Source organism: Alligator sinensis, unplaced genomic scaffold (assembly GCF_000455745.1).
Source record: "Alligator sinensis unplaced genomic scaffold, ASM45574v1 scaffold1218_1, whole genome shotgun sequence".
NCBI classification, from domain to species: Eukaryota; Metazoa; Chordata; order Crocodylia; family Alligatoridae; genus Alligator; species Alligator sinensis.
The window spans coordinates 231,125-246,716 of NW_005842619.1; the positions used below are offsets into that span (position 1 = coordinate 231,125).

The 15,592-nt window shown below is 57.6% G+C and overlaps 1 long non-coding RNA gene across 1 annotated transcript; it reads right to left on the reverse strand.

The window, feature by feature from the left end:
- Positions 1–7,757: 7,757 nt before the first annotated feature.
- LOC112551846 lies at positions 7,758–11,341 on the reverse strand. Its single transcript, XR_003096154.1, has 3 exons — positions 10,704–11,341; positions 9,689–9,803; positions 7,758–8,420 (listed from the first exon to the last, which is right to left on the reverse strand). It is a non-coding gene; the product is annotated as an uncharacterized LOC112551846 (long non-coding RNA).
- Between the last annotated feature and the right edge of the window lie 4,251 nt (positions 11,342–15,592).

Consider the following 15,592-nt stretch of genomic DNA (forward strand, 5'->3'; position numbering starts at 1 on the left):
TGAAGAAGGGGAAACCGTGCAGGTCCCCGGAGGAGGGCTGTTTACGAGCAAGACGCATGCACACGCCCGTCACAAGGGCTGGCTGCGACCATGCACAGCACCCACTGATGTGTCACTTCAAAACCCAAGCAGCAGCTGCTGCTCCCTGGAGCTCCTCCTCCGCTAGGGCTCACTCCTCCGTCGCCCCCGCGATGCTACATCTCGGCCGCATGCTCATTTCTGGGCATCCTGCCTTGCGCACACCTTCCTCCTCACGGACACCCAGCCTGTCCAGACCCGCTATGTCTGCTACCAAGAGCCGAGAGCAGCTGCTTTGGGTGGTGGGGGGAGGCTGTCAGTCAGGCTGTTCCATTCATCACACCCCAGCCGGGCATCACGATGCTTTAATATCTTTATCCCCCTGCATTTAGTACCCTGCCCCTGGGGGCATCTCCCTGACCACCCTTCACGCTGCAGCTGGGACACCCCTCTACCCCGCAGACCTGCCTGCCTCAGCCTCAGAGCACGGCAGAGCCAACCCCAGCCCCTCTTGGAGTGTGATGGAGGGCTCCACATTCTGCCACAATTAGCTCATTAATTAATTGGTCATCTTGGCCTTGTTAGCTGGTGCCCTGGAGGGGACCCTGCACAATGTGTCGGGGCAGAGAAGCTTGACCTGGAGATGGGGTTGTTGCTGAAAGTGCAAAGTGCCTGCTGTGACCATCCAGAGCGCTTCCCCTGAAGACCCCCAGCCCGTTTAGAAATGGTGGCACGAGTTCAAGACTCACCACAGCAAAATGTGACAGATGAGGGAACACGATGGAGGAGAGAAGGTGCTGGGTGTGGAGCAAGCCACCCTGGGAGAGGAGCTGGAGGAGATTTGCGCGGTGTTAGTGTCACCTGCCGTGCTGACAGCACATCCCAAGCCCAGGAGAGAGTTTAGATCCAGCTGGGTGGAGTGGTCTGAAGCACACTTGAGGACTGCAACTTGCACATACTTCCTTTTCCGGGACTGCATACGGGAGGCTGCCGCACGCTGCGGCCTTGCGGGACATCCCGGCCTGGCCAAGGTCGCAGCTGCACTCGGGTCCCTCTCTTGGAAGGAGCTCCACTGGCTGCTGGGGGCTTGGGCAGGGCCAGGTCTGGGCTGGAAGGGTGAGGCTTGGGTCCTCTTTGTGCACGAGTGCCCATGCATGGACGGGGTGAAATCCTGTCCCTTTGCTGTAGCGAAGCCTTCTCTAGGCCCTGGAATTAGGCTGCAGTCTCTGCAGGCCCTTGACTTGTGCTTTCACTACCAGCCCCCGACATACCTGAGAATTTCCCGGTTACTTGTCTGCAATCCTTGTGCAATCTTCCTTCCTTTCTCTGCTTTAGCTCCTTATCTTTCTTCGCACTCTCTTAGCTTCCGTCTGCAAATGGCTTCAGTCTTCTCCAAAGCTGAGGGTTAGACGCCTCTCACAGGCTTCCCCTTATCTCTGAAAGAGAAAGTACAAAAAGTAATCACCCACTTTGGCCGATTGCTGCACGCCGCACCGCCCTCTTGGAGAGACAGGGCTGACCTTGCTTTGGGCATAACGCTCAGCTGACTAACGGTGTAAAAAGCGCGCGGTTAAAGTGGGAGGCTGAGGGTGTAGGCTAGAGCCAGGCTCGATGCACACAGACGCTGAACAAGCTTCTCTCACCCAGCTTGGCCAGCACACCCAGCCTTCCCACGCCTGTTCTGGCCCTGACCTCCACCCCTGGGCCTAGCTCACAGCAGCCCCCCCAGGAATCCCCTCTGATGAGAGAGTCAACCAGCCCGGTGTGGCCTCGTCCTGCCCCGTGCGAGGGAGACGGACACGTGTCGAGTGACCTGGCCACAGAACATCTGTTAGCTTGCTGCGTCGGGCGCGAAGACCGGTGGCACAGCCGGGGCGGACACTGCAGGTTTCCCTGCAGGCTCTTGGCAGCCGTGTTCTTTCCGTTTGCGACCAGGCTTGACACAGAACAAAGCCTGAAGTAAGGAACAAGAGCTATAACCCTTGGCAACGAAGATGAAGTACCTGAGACATGGCGAGTAACAAAGAGCTGCTGAATGCATGGACAACACGAGCCGGCGAGCGCACGGCTGCATCAGCTGCAAAAGCACCTCCGAGTGCGGAGACACGGGACATGCCGAGGCACGTGCAAGTGCAGGAGAGCAACGGGCTGCTCCAGGAGCGCCTGTGCCCTGCTACCTGCACAGCACAAAAGCCCCCCGGGGCACTGCCACCTCTCTGTTTCTGCTCCTCCTGGGCAGGCAGTCGCGCCGTGCTGCTGACCGCTCAGGGGCGCCCGTTTGGCTCGGCCTCGTTCCCTGGGAGTTGGGGGATATTCTCTGGAAGACCAAACCAGGTGTCTGGCAGCAGGAAAAGGTGAGCCCTCCCGGGCTCCAGCTGGGAGCAGCAGTGCAAGCGTGGATAGTTACTATGGGCTGCAAAGCTATGTTCCTCAGTGGCTTCAGGATGCGCTGCCTGCCAAGGTGTTCGGGCCATTCCTGAACTTAAAATCACGGATAAAAAAATCCTGGTCAGGCATCACGTAGGAAGAGCATCAGTGGGATCAGGACGCCACAGCTTTCAGCTCAGGCTGAGTATTACAGGCCTGGTTAAACTGTTCCTACAGGTCATTTGTCAACATCTCATAGAAGAGGGAAGCATCCCAGGCATCATCCCTAAAGCTTCTCAAGCCGTGGTGCTTGCAACAAGAGCCTGAGAATGAACCTGCGGTGCCTCGACTCAGCGTTGCCCCAGCACGCTTGAGACCCTGCTTGCGTCGCGCAGACTGGGGACACGCACTGTGCCAAGAGAACCGCGGGCCGGAGTCCATGGGGAACCCAGACGGGGCTGGATGCTGCTGACATCTTCAGAAAGACCGACTCAAAAACCTGAAAGACAAAGCTGCATTGTGCGAGGGCTCCTCTTACAGACGAGGAGCGGGTTTTGGAAGCAGGGGAGGAGTCTGCACACTCAGAGACACGCACCAAAGGAGCTAACTATTGGGAGCCCTCTCTGACTGCCTGGCTCTGTCGGGGTCTCGGGCAGCAGCAGCCACCTGCTCCGTCCAGCTGTATAGAGGTCTTGGCTTGTGTGCGGGGAGACAGGCGAGCCCAGCCCCCACTATGATGCAGTCTCTTTGGGGATGCACCCCTTCCTCTTCAGAGCCATGCCCCATGGCTTTGCCCTGCTCCACTGAGATGGGGTCTCTGGTTGGGACACACCTCCTTCTTGCTGTGGCTTCTCCGGTTGAGTTCACAAAATCTTAAGTCCCATGGTGGAGCCCTATCACTCTTGCCAGCGAGGCAGCATGGGACAGCTGCTTCAAAAGAAGCCAGCCCTAGTAGCCGAAGGGACACCATCAGTCTTCTGCTGCATCTCAGGCGACTCCATTCATAGCAAGGGATGCGACTGACCCCTGGTCCCCGACCCAGGAAAGACACTAACCTCTTCAGTCCCAGGAGGCAACAACACAAAAGCAAGAGGGAAAACAGGCACGCTTTCCACACAAATGATGCAAAAACATCATCCTGTTCTCCGCAGGACCCTCTCACTGCCCGTGTTATATTAAGATACATGGCAGGCTACACGTGAGCACCCCTGGCATTCGCTCTGCATAGGTAATTCCCCTGGCAGAAGGAAGTGTTTTCAGTAACCGAGCGTCAGCGGTACAATCCTAACGAGCTTTTAAAATAACAAATACGGGCAATATTTCAAAAGGGACTTCATCACGGCAGGTTCTGCAGGTTTCCTCAAAGCAACGGATAAAGTCACTGACTTCTATCCCGGGGAAGATCTTAGAAAAGTTTATCAAAGAGGCCATCCTTAATGGACTGGCCGACGCCAACATCTTAAGGGATAGCCAGCACGGGTTTGTTGCGGGTAGGTCTTGCTTGACCAATCTCATTTCCTTCTACGACCAGGTGACCTATCACCTGGACAAGGGAGAAGAGATTGATGTCATATATCTTGACTTCAAAAAAGCCTTCGATCTGGTGTCCCATGATCGCCTCTTGGAGAAACTGGCCAATTGTCGCCTTGGGTCCTCCACGATCCGCTGGCTGGAAAATTGGCTCCGGGGCCGGACCCAGAGGGTGGTAATCGATGGAAGTCACTCATCGTGGTGTCCTGTGACCAGTGGGGTCCCCCAAGGCTCTGTCCTTGGACCCATACTGTTCAACATCTTCATTAATGATGTGGACACTGGAGTCAAAAGCGGACTGGCCAAGTTCGCCGATGACACCAAACTTTGGGGCAAAGCGTCCACACCAGAGGACAGGCGGGTGATCCAGGCTGACCTGGACAGGCTCAGCAAGTGGGCGGACGAGAATCTGATGGTGTTCAACGCCGATAAATGCAAGGTTCTCCACCTTGGGAAAAAAAACCCGCAGCATCCTTATAGGCGCTAGTAAAGCGACCAAAACGCTGGCTTGCATCCATCGATGCTTCTCAAGCAAATCCCGGGATGTCATTCTCCCCCTGTACTCGGCCTTAGTGAGGCCGCAGCTGGAGTACTGCGTCCAGTTTTGGGCTCCACAATTCAAAAAGGATGTGGAGAAGCTTGAGAGAGTCCAGAGAAGAGCCACGCGCATGATCAGAGGTCAGGGAAGCAGACCCTACGATGACAGGCTGAGAGCCCTGGGGCTCTTTAGCCTGGAAAAGCGCAGGCTCAGGGGTGATCTGATGGCCACCTACAAGTTTATCAGGGGGGACCACCAGCATCTGGGGCAACGTTTGTTCACCAGAGCGCCCCAAGGGATGACGACGAGGTCGAATGGTCACAAACTACTTCAAGACCGTTTCAGGCTGGACATAAGGAAGAACTTCTTTCCTGTCCGAGCCCCCAAGGTCTGGAACAGCCTGCCGCCGGGGGTGGTTCAAGCACCTTCATTGAACACCTTCAAGAGCAAACTGGATGCTCATCTTGCTGGGATCCTATGACCCCAGCTGACTTCCTGCCCTTCGGGCGGGGGGCTGGACTCGATGATCTTCCGAGGTCCCTTCCAGCCCTGATGTCTATGAAGTCTATGAAGTCCCTCATTAGCACGGCAACAAAATCACCTTCTGGACACACGCAAGTGGCTCTCGCCAGCACGTCTGCTCATCTGGGCGGGAAGGAATTGCTCTGCTCCCCGGTACGCTGCCATGCCCGTCTGTTCAGCCCCCCGGACTCTACCCACTGCACGTGCCTTTGGGAAGTGCTTGGGAGGCAGTGAGCACCCGCAGGCCAAGGGGCACGGAGGCTATAATTCTTCCTCAGATATGCAGTTGTTTTTCTCTTCTGCCTGGACATAGGGGTGCAGAAATTCATCAGAGACCTTGAAAGAGAAAGCCTGCTTGCTTTGAATGCCGACACCAACAGGGCTTCTAAGAATAGACTCCAAAGGGAGACGCAAGACAAGCGACATGATAAGAATGCAGCGCCTTCCCTCGCTGTGCAAGGCTCTCGAAATTTCAAAAATAAAATATTATGCGGCACGAACAATAGAGAGGCCCAGCCGGGCGCGCTGCGGACCTTGGGAGGACGGCGCTGTTACGTAACGCGTGTCAGGGACGCGGTTAGTAGATACCGTTCCTCCCCTTGGGAGCTCTTCTTCTGGAGGAGTCATTAACACACCGGCAGGATAACAGACCCGGCTCTCTAATGCTCTAGGTCAGAAGCAAATTAAGATGAGGAAGCTGATTTGCCATCAATCTACATTAGGCACGGTTGACCAATCCACCCATTTGATACTCGCTCCTGTTATGCATAAATGGAAGGGTTTATGACGGGTAGGGCTTGAAATATAAAACCTCTGTCAGTTTTACCCAGCAACATCTCTTCTCATTTGTTGGCTGAAAGAGGGAAAGTTTTAGAGCTTGCATCAGGAAGCGTACCAGCATGCCGGCACCAGAGCAGCCAGGCAGAGGAACAGACAGGCTGGGGTCACTCATTCCAGCACACAAAGCATCAGTGGCTCTTTCTAAAGCAAGGTGCCCAGCTCGGTACTGCACCAGCGGGTTAATTACGCCGGCGAGCCTCCCCGCGTCGCAAGCCCTAAGAAGAGGCATGTGTCCACGCTGCCCAGGCAGCCGAGAAGCAGCGGGACCACCTCGGAAACGGCTCGGTCAGCTCTGCCGCAGAACTGGAAGTGGTTTGAAGTAACTGTCAGAGGCAGTGCAGGGCGGGAGGGCCACGAATCACCGGGAGCTGCCTGTCTGGAGGAGTCCCAGAATGGCGCTCGCCACAGCCGGCGCTGGAGGGGAGGGCGGAGCGGCCTCCCCCGTGGGGTGAAGAGGCACTCGAGCCAGCGGATGCTCAGGGGCAGCAGGGAGCGGGGCGCAGAGAGATGCTGCGGCTACAAGGAAGCAACAAGGATGCTGCTTGCAGGAGGAGGGACAACGAGGCTCCTCGCGCAGTTACAGAGAGATGGAGAGGCCCGAGCTTCTGCCCACGAGCTGCTCCTGGATCCCAGCTCCTCTCCTGCCCAGCCTCAACACGCAGACGAAGGATGCAGCAAAGTGGACCGGCGTTGCTGTTGGCTGCGGGGGGGGAGGGATGTTGCGAGATGCCCACCCCAAAAGCACCAGCTGCCCAGCTCTTAATCTGGTGCGGAGGGGAGGCCCCACAGCATCCGAACCAAGGCCCCTTATGGCCTGAATGGCCCATGCCAGGCTCTCGCACAGGTTAGGCCTACAGCTGCCGCCACCAGGTAAGAGGTGCTGCTCACATAGTCTCAGCCACGAGATTGTACCACCTCTGCATTCAAAGCCAAAGGGATTTAGATGCAATAGCTCCTAGCTGCCTGTCAAAGACTCTCCTCGGCTTTGCAAGCCTGGGCCGCGGGCATTAGCTCTGGAGGTCCTGGCGCCAACCTGCCAGAGGGGGTCTGTGTGTCACGTGCGATGGGAGCAGCTGGGAACGGCTGCCGCAGGATCACAAGTTGAGGGCAGCACCTTGCTGCGAACGCGAATCAGAGAAGGAAAGAAGGCATTGGCTCCCACATCCCTGACCTGAAGCAGCAAGATCACAGCCGTGAGCAAACCCTCAAGCGGAGAAAACGTGGCGTGTGGTGGTAGGAGCAGCTCCACGGCTCAGCACAGCCCCGTGCTCCCTTGCTCTGTACAGCCGGGCGGGGGGAGGCTGCTCTCCCAGCCAGGCAGACATTTCTTGACATGAGGTGCCAAGCCATCGTGCTCTGGGGCCGTGAGGAAGAACATGCAAGGAAGGTAATGCGAATGCCACGTGTCTGGGCCACGCTGCCTCACTGCCTGCCCCCAGGGGGAGCGTTTCCCTTCCTCCATCCCCGGATCTCGGCTTGCAGCTGCCGAGGCAGCTGCAGACACAGTCGCTCTCTGGGAAACCTCCCGAATCATGTTTGCGAGGAACAATACTCCGCCCTGCACAACACACCATTGCAAATGCTCCTTTTCATCTCAGCTTCAGCAACAACTACCTCCCCGTCCAATTACTTGCCTTACAACTGCCATCACAACATTACACTCCTAAGCAGCAGAGCGCTTTGAAGGACTAAGCTACTTGAAAGCGGACACGATTTAGACGAGCAGTGCTTCCTTTCCAGTCCCCGGCATTATCAAAGTCACCGATGCATAATCAGCTGGGTTTAACGCAGGCTCCAAGCACGCAGACTAGTTAGCTCTTGGAAGGCCCCATCCACAGGGCTGCTCTTTTTTTTAATGCTGATCATTACATGCATGCGCAAGGATGCCGAATACCTGCAGCACATTGCCCTGCTCTGATCCAACAGGCTTGGGCTGGCTGGAGAAACACCCTGCACCCTGCTCCCAAGAGTCAGCCCTTCTCCCTCAGATCTCAGTGCCTTGTGCTTGCAGGACAAGCCACACTCAGGACATTTTCCATGTGTTTTATTGACTAAGAGATGCTGGAATAGCCCCGTCCCTGGAAACACCCAAGCCTCAGGTAGGAGCTACTGTTCTGCGGCTCCAGGGTTTGCAGAGCCCGGGAAGGTGCAAATGCATCCCTGTGGCCCTCCAGATCATGGCGGTGGTGCCGACAAAGCCCCTTCCCGTGTGCGGTTGGAACCAGCCTGCTCAGTTGCATCACGGTCTTCAGGAGGGAAGGATCGCTGCTGGCGACGGCCCCCAGACAGATGCATCGGCCTGTCACTTCTGTGAGGCAGAAGCCAGTCTGTTCACACTGGGACTGTAAAATGTCACTCACCCACGGGGGCACGCGAGCGCACTTCGTCCCGATCCAGCGAGGCAGCCGGGCTCGTCACACGATTCTTCCAAGGGGCTCAGGGGGCCTCACTGCTTCACTTCACAGCCGCTGGAGAAAAGCCTCGCTTTACAGGGGCTGGCTTTGGGATGGCAAGGCCTGTTTGAAATCAGAGGGCGGCTGCCACAACAGCACATTGCCGGTGCTCTTTCAGCTCGCTCTGCACTTGAGAGGCCTTCTGGTGTGATCTGAAAGTTTATCGAAGACTCGGGTCAGTAAAAATCAGCTATAAAAAACACAAGTGTGGAAACATCAATACACCTGATTACTGCATGTACTTGTGCTGAATAGGAAGCTCCCCAGTGAGCAGAGGCAGACGCACTAGCAGAAGAGGATGCGTTTCTGGAGCAGGGAAGCAGAGGAAGCTGTGTTGCAGCCAAGAACAGAAGGCTCTGGAGGTTTTCTGCGAGGCAAGAAAACACCACAAGCCCACCCACTTTCCAGCAGCGCTCCCACCCCAAACAGCAGCACAGTCCTTTACCTGCCATAGCCACTGTCACCTTTACCCAGCAAACAGCCTGACAGCCATCCGCACTGATCACCTGCAGCTCTCTCCTGCATCATCTTGAGCAACCCTCGCTGCTAACAGCTGGTTCAGGAGCAGCTTGCAGGGCAAAGGTAGTGCTCCACCTCTGAGCTTTTTGACTGGAAGCAAGTCGCATAAAATGATTTTGCTGGTATCTGACTGGAGGTGCACAGGTCTTTATACTCAAGTTTCTATTGCTAGTACCCACACCTGCTTCATCAGAGCCACCTACAAATACCTTGGACCTGAAAACAAACTCCTTGGGGACTGACAGGGCGAGATGTGCACAGAGGAGCATGAAGGCTGTCAGAGCCTGTTAAAGCCAGGCAGGAACACGCACCATTTTATGTTGAGCGTGTGCCCCTGGGTGTGTTGATTCAACCTTCCCTTGTCTCCTCTCAGCACTGTGACCCGGGCCCCAGCGGTCACGCAGCTACCTCCCCACCCATGCTGGGGCTTGCTTGGGCGGCGCAGAAGCCCAGGAGCGTGGCTGAACCCAGCCCAAAATCAGGAGGGTCAGAGGCATGTCAGAGGAAGAGGAACAAGGGAACAAGTTGCTCAGGAGAGGACCAGAGTACAGCTTCTTGCACCCTCTGTGGAGGGCAGGGACCCACCACCGCATACAACCGAAACCATTGCGCTTCTACTCGCTTGCTTCAATGACGAGGCCGCACGGCAGCTCCTGCCTGCTCTGTTTCACCGCCCCAGGGCCGCGATGCAGGCCAGCCCATAGAAAGCAGCACGTTTCGGTTCACAACTCTGCCCACAGGACACATGCGGCTTTTGCAGCTGACAGCCGTGCCATCCCAGGGGAGGGAGCATGAAGCAGGGGACACGGGCAGGATCGAGATGTGGCCCAGAACAGCCAGACTCCTGGATTCAGAGGCTCCCCAAAGCTGCTGCCTCAGTCTCCCATCCTGGGGGCCTCACCTGGGACTTCCCGCCATCTCCGCCCTGCTCTGCTTCCCAGGCAGAGCAGCTGGTCTCGATGACACGCTTGAGGACCTCTCCGAGACACTTGCTCCTGCAGGGAAGTCCCAGGGGCCTATGGAAAGTGGAGCAGTTTAGGCAAATGAGGAGCAAATATTCTCTAGCCATCACCTGTGCAGCTGAGTCTAACTGGGCTGCCGCTGGCGCTGGCTGCACTGATCACCTGCTTTGCCTCCGACACGGGCCAGCTGCAGAGCGGGCCGGGTGGCAGGGTGCCCATGTCCTTCTCTGCCCCACTCGGCTTCATAAGGCAGTGGCGTGATCTGTCCCAGAAGCAAAGACGCAGGCCGAGGGGAGCGAACCAGACGCAGGGGCTGGGGGGAAGACTCCCCTCCCAGGGCCTCCCTCTCCCAAAGGCCGGTCCCGTATTAGAAGATCCCTCAAAAGCAAAAGCCTTTATGGGCTTGCATCCGCAGAGGGAGAGAGTGGGGCACTCGGACGGCAACCCTGCCAGGCCCAGCAATGGCTCTGGATGCGAGAGCCCCGTCTTAACTTGGGTGCCCTTGAGATGTTTTTCTGGGCAGTTCTGGCAGGGGAACGCAGGCAGATCCAGCTGACACGGTGCCTTGCAAGCCCATGGGGCACCGATCAGAAAGGGAAGGGCAATCTGTGCTGCACCCCCTGCCCCCGAGACACAGGGAGAGCTCCCGTGGCAGCGTGGGACGGGCTCAGCCCTGCCAACAGCCTCTGTGCAGCGCAGACGCAACGCTCAGGACCCGCGTACATGGTGACCGGGAAGCACAAGCGGAAGGCAACTAGGCACCACGGTACCCCGAATGCACATTTCTGCCTGGCCTGGTCCCTAATTAGATATTACTGCACTAGCCTAAATGGGTAGGCATTAAGTTTAACTCCTGAAGCAAGGTGCAATTAGTTGGGCATAAAAGAACACTGAAGGGATACTAATTACATTCTGAAGGATGAATAGAACCGAGTCAGAGGAGCAGAAAATTACCTTTGTGGGAAATCAGCTTAACAGTCCACACTGACGCAGCAGCCGCTGCACGGATACTGCGCCTCCCCTTTTCCTGGCTGCACAGGCCCCAGGTCGGGGTGCGAGCGAGGGCTGCAGCAGCTGTTGCGCCTCACTCGCGTCATGCTGCAGCTGTCTGCAGGGTGGCTCCTTCAGCCGCGTCCCGGCGCTTCGCTGCATGGCCCGAGCGGAGCGGAGAGGGCTGCTAGCTGCTTTGCAGGCTCGGTCTTAGAGCAGGGTTTTCCCGGCTTCTGGAGAGGCAAAGCAGGCAGCTGGTTTAGCTGAGAGCCCAGATGGGTGGAGGGGTGTTGCTTGTAGCCATGGGGGTCGAAGGACGTAGGCAGACAAGCGATCCTTCCTCTGCCTGAAGCAGGGCGTTTGTACCCAAAAGCTTGCAAATAAGTATTTTTCCAATTATTTCAGTTGGTCTAATAAAATATATCAGATTTACCCAAAGAACCCTGTCTGCCAGATGGGTGGAGGCATGTGAGACACTCCCCAGCACACACAACCACACAGATGCGCTTGTGCCCCAGTGTGTGAGAGATCACTTTGTTCCAGCCTGACCTAGGCTGTGCCAAGGGGAGGGAGGCAGGCAGGCAGGCAGTCGCGGTCTCGGGCAGGAGACTGTGCTGCTGCTCATGTCCAATTCACACGCACAGGGGAGCCTGCACCACAACCTGGGCTGGAAACATTAGCATCTCTCTCTGCCTTATGCCTGGGTGAGTCAGCTCAGAGCAGGTATCTTCCCTTGCCCTAGTGTTTGCTAGGAAAACCACTCCAAGATGGCAAGGAGTTGCTGGCTTGCATGCCTGCTGGCCAGAAGCAAAAAGCTCTCTGAACTCGCTGTGCTCAAGCAGAGGTCTGCAGAGGGCAAGTGCCTCGGGCACTGGTGGTAACAACTCCTTCCTTTCGTGTCTGTTGGAGAGAGGAGACGCCAGACTGTGCTGAACTCATCCTGAAGCTGCATCAAAGCCTGCACTCCAAGTCCTGCATGGGGAAAGCAAACCCCGGAGTGCATGGAAATCGCAGGAGCTGCTGCCCTGGGCAGGTGCAGCCCGCAAGCCGCCAGCAGGCCTGTTACAAGGCACAAGCATGCAGGACAATGGGCACAGCCCTGTCCAAACGCGGCTCGGGGCATGGGCTGGAAGAGCAGGCGCACAGGATGGGAGCCTGGCTCTCGAAGCTGCAGTCAGCCCTGGGCTGAGAGACGTCTTCCTGTCTCTACTGCCCACGGCTCCCTCGGCACAAGTGCTGAGCCATGTCTTCAACCCTTGATTTCTCACAGCCACAGCCGCAGGGGGCTGCAGAGCTACTGGGTGTCTTTGGCATCATCCCATCTCAGGCCTCATGTTGGTGAAGGACAGAGAGCAGTGCTTCCTCCCCACCTTAGCAAACGCATGCTGTGCAAATAGGATGCACGCCAGCTGCAGGCGAGGTCTGATCTCCACCTGCCAAAGGTGCAGCACAAGGGTCATTTGCTTTAGCATCATTATCCATGTGGGTGGGCAGTGGCCTCCCCACCACCCCTGTAGCTGTTCTGCAAGGACCTGGATGTGATACCTCTGCATCCACGGTTTCAGTCCGATCCGGGGTCTCTGCCGGGACTCCATCCTGAGACCAAACCCACGATTCACCTGCGTGCTCATCACACACAGGCTCAGCTTTCAGGCTCATTGCGGACAGAGGCCAGCCCAGCCGTGCAGCCATCGCCACTGCACAGGGGACACGCGGGGGCCTTGAGGTGTTTGTGTGATGAGTCTACTCTCACCGGTGACACAGGCCTGTCTCTAAAGGCCGAGCCCAGTGTCCTGCAACAAAGCCAGATGCCACGCAGCAGAGGCACAATGGTCACAACCTCGCTTCTCGGCAGGATGCGGATGCATCCAGCTAAGCCGATGATCCACGAGACACGCGAGGAGGAGCTGGCTGGAGGCGAGAACAAAAGGAAGAGGAACCCTGGGAGGAGTTGGAAAGAAACGCTGCCAGCCCCAAGCACAGCATGGCCAGTACAAGTCTCCCCACCTCGGCCCCAGAGGTGCAGGTCTGAAGCCTGGCTAGCTGCAGTTTGCAAACACCTCATCTCCCCTTTGGATGATTCCTGGAATCTTTCCAGGTTTTTAATTAGCCCGTAAGTATTCTCTACCCATTTAGCAATATTCAAGGAGTCTACCATGCTATTTTCGTGTCTTCCCAGTAAGCTTCCCGGTATTAGCTCATAGCACCTTCTTGATTGATAATTGCTTGCAATAGCAGCCGCCAATTCATCACAGACAAACCTCCCCTGATTACGGCCCACTTAGCGATGGAGTGGCAGTGCTCCTGGCAAGAGCCAGCCCCATGCTGCCAGGTTCCCCGGGAACGCAGGGGTCCAGAGCCCTGTGCCGGGGGGTCCGGTAGGTACAGGAGCATCTTCAGGCCTTAGAAGGATCAAGACCCAGGATGGCCAAGCAGCATCTCTGAAGCTGTAGGCTGCAGCTCTCCTGCTCCCTCCTCTCTCCAAGAGACTGTGCCCTCCTATCAAAGCCCCTCTCCGATTCACATTTATGGGGCAGCTCGGAGAAGGCAGCAGGGGGACTGAAGAGTAGGAAGGCAGTTTACAATGCAAACCTGGCTGCAACCTGCTCCCCACACAGCTGCTGCTGGCTACCTAGCAGCCCAGGCACACGAGCGACCGTGGCTCTGATGCATCCAGCAGAGGCCACGTGTGCCAGCCTGGGTGTATGCCAGATGGCAGCATCCACCCGACACCCAGCAAGGACTTGCCAGCAACAAGCCAGCACCACTCTGCCGGGCTGGGAGTGTCATTCTGGGCAGGACAGGCTCAGGCATGCCACACTCACGGCTCAGGGGTGTTTCCCCTTGCGTGCAGCATCCCCACATCCATGCCCAATCTAAACCCAGGCAGTTCAGGCCAGGAGCGGCATGCGAGCCAAGTGCTCCAGCAAGTCAGCTGATGGAGGCTTGCTGAAGCCCCCAGGCCCCATGCAAAGGGGTGCTGGCAGCCTCCAGCACAGCCTGCTGTCCTAGGCAAGGCCCACACACACATGCACTAAAGGATGCCGTCTGCCCTACGATGGAAGGAGGGGAAGCAAAGGTCTTCCTCAGGGCTGGGACTTGCCCAAGACCACGGGCAGGCTAGTGGTGGAGTCAGATGAGGATGCAGGCCTCCCAGGCCATGCTGTCCTGAGATTGCCCACTTGCCCCATCCACAGAGCTGCAGCAACACCGAAGCCTCCGGCTGGATCTCAGCCACGTCACGTGATGGTGCCAGCCCCCAGGCTCCCGTGGAGAGGGTTATAGGTGGGCCTCATGCATGAATTGCCTCTGCGTGTGGTGTGTAGGGATGGATGGATGGACAGCCATCACACAGACAGCCCATGTGCCAAAGACAGCGGCGGGGTTGGCAGAGGACACACGTGCCTGGCTGCCACCGGCTCAGGGGGAGGAAAGAGCAAGCTACGTCCAGCTTGGGATGAAGGGAAGATGGTGCTGAGAGCTGTGCAAGAGGCTGGGGCTGGGCATCCCCTTCCCTCCACCTCCACTGTCCAGGGCTGTTTGTCCCTTGCCCTAACCTATTACCCTGAGGCACAAGAGCAGCCTGAGGGAGGGGGTTCCCCGTTCCCAGCACCTACCAGCACGCTCACTTCAGCCGCTGCTAAAGCGCAGCCTGTACCGACTGCGTGTTTGATAAATTCCACCTCCCTCCGCAGAGCAGCCCAGAGACCGCGCCGGTGCCAGAGCGCGTGCAACGCGCTGCAACGTGTCGGCACTTCGCACGAGGGCGCTCAGCAGCGTGACGGTTCCAGCCCCTCCAGCAGCTCCTTCTGGCCCCCACAAATCCTGTTCCCCCTCTTGCCTCCCAGCATGGAAGCGGCAGCTGCCTTAGCAGGAGGCAAAGGAGCCTTCTTGACAGTTTACAACCATTCCAGGGCCAGACACTAGTGACAGGCAAGAGATGGGAAACCATGGATGTGGGGAGCGGGGAGCCGGCCCCATCAGCTCCAGGGGGGAGTGAAGGAAGGATGCTTGCAGGGCCCGGACCCTGGGCTGGGAACTGTATCAGCCTCCCCTCCCAGACATGGGCAGGAGCTCCCAGGCCGGGACTGGCATCCCCAGCAGCTCCAGCAGCTCTGGGAGAGCCAGCACGAGGCCCCGTCTATGGCCTGCCCTTGAAAACCGGTGGCACTGAAGGACCCGTCCTGCAACGGGTCCAGGACTGACACACACCCTGAGGCGCCCTAAAGGCACCAGCATGAGGCCAGGCGGTGGAGCAGACCCCTGCTCTCACCTCACCTCACCTCACCGCAGCGCAGGCAGGCAGGCAGGCAGGCGAGGACCTTCTGGCAGCCATGCCACCCTTGCTGTTGAGAGCAGGAAGCTGCTGCAAGCAGCAACCCAGCTCCTAACCATGCTGCTACAGCTGGGAGCAGCCCTGCAGCTGGCTGGCTCCCGCGTGTCGGGTCGGGTCAGGTCGGGTGGGTGACGCGCAAGTCGGTTCCCTTGCCAGCGCATTCATCATGGTTACTTGCTGGCTGAGGTAAGCCTGTGTCATCACCTCTGAGACGGTCTCTCCCAGCCAAGCTGCATTATTCACACGCTCAAGGTCACACAGAAGCATCTCACTGCACTGAATCCAACGGGACACCAAGCGCCCAGCGCAATCTCAACTATGAACACAAGCAAGGGCGTCTTGGCTGATTCACCTTGCGCAGCACCGGCTGCTGCTCCGCCCCGAGACTCCCAGGGGCAGGGATCGGGGGGACACATTGCCTGGCCCAGGTGCACACACTGTCCTTACGCACTGTTCCTTTGTGCCAGTGCCCCTGCGGCTCCGGGCACTTCCAAGGCCCGAGGGAAAAGGCTGGTGC